The sequence below is a fragment of the Empidonax traillii genome, unplaced genomic scaffold, assembly GCF_003031625.1.
Source record: "Empidonax traillii isolate 1590-97213 ecotype Southwest subspecies unplaced genomic scaffold, ASM303162v1 scaffold917:size418063, whole genome shotgun sequence".
NCBI classification, from domain to species: Eukaryota; Metazoa; Chordata; class Aves; order Passeriformes; family Tyrannidae; genus Empidonax; species Empidonax traillii.
The window spans coordinates 288,938-290,357 of NW_020956110.1; positions in this window are offsets into that span (position 1 = coordinate 288,938).

Genomic DNA, 1,420 nt, shown 5'->3' on the forward strand with positions numbered 1-1,420 from the left:
CTCTGGAGATGAAAGGGGAGGATAGTTTCCCCAGCCTCTGTGGTAACAACCTGGAACTCACCATGTGCCCTAGCTGGCAGCTTTGTCACATCAAACACATTCCCAGCATGGTGCCATCTCAGCAGGTTGTGGTTTTACCTGGGAAAACTCCAGTTCTCCACGACTCACGCAGTCATTTTAGGAGATATATGTCCTAAAACATCTTCCTTTAGGCTTAGTTCAGGATTTTACTCCACTCAGGCCCTCCACTTCCCTTTCTTGGGTCTGATCTTTAAGGACACCGTTTTGTTCTCAAAGCACAGCCCTGCGAAAGGCAGCGTCTGCCCCCAGCAACCCTCCAAGGAATTACTCAGGGCACTGCCACGGCCCTCAGAGATGGCACCTCCCGCTCACAGCACTGGAAGCAGCCCGGGACTGCAGTCCCTCATCAAGCAAGATGACTCAAGGAGGATTTGGCAGCAAAATCGGACCCAAGTCAGACGCAGCTCTCCAAGAAATTCCTTTTCCCTTGCAAGCGACGCGCAGACGGGAACTGCCTTCCTGTGACTTACCCCCACCCTCCTGCGAGGCACATCAGACAGGAGCCTGTCACCCAGGGATGTTTTTCAACAATACTTCATGTCCTCTCTTACTGTCTCCTTTTTTAAGCCACTTCCAAACTCGGCTCCCTTCTGCTCCTTACTCGGATCAGACTAATAAGAACATCACCTCAGGGAAAAGACTTGTACACAGACAGACTTCCTCTGCAGAGGATCAAACGGACCAGACTGTTCCTTTTCAAGTTTTATTAATCCTGGTTCATAATTTCCACCACATCATTAGTCATTTCCTATTATTGAATAGCTGGTAGCAGCATCATCGCTCAGTAAATAGCGAGATAACCGTGCCACCTGCGACTTCTTGGCCGATACCTCCCCACAGCCACATCTGGGGGAAAGACGGTGAGGTAAAATTAAAAGCCAAACCCCGTAGACTTTTTTTTTGATCTGTGGCTCATTTCTTTTGTTCACATCATCTGCTCAGCTGGCTGCATAAGCTGCTGCAGACCCTGTTTAAAAAACAGCTCCAGAAGATTAACACTCGGAACCCGCAGTTTGGAAATGCGGTGATTTTCTCTGGAATTCCCCTTCCTGAGGCACGTGGGGTCTTTGGGGAGCCTGCTGGTTATCAGGCCTTAATATTTGTTTCGTTCCCTAAGCTTTTCTTAGTTTGTCAAAATATTTTATGTGATTTTGACACTAAAAATGGGAAGAGAATCCAAGTGCTTTGAAGCACTCTGTTTTCTGTTCAGTTTTTCTTGCCCCTTCCCCAATAAAGCTGATTTTTCTTAATAATATCTTCCTTCTTTCTACCATCTGGCTCAGGCAACTAACTGGGAAAGAATATTCTCGTCTTTTTAGTATAGTAACTATATACCTGA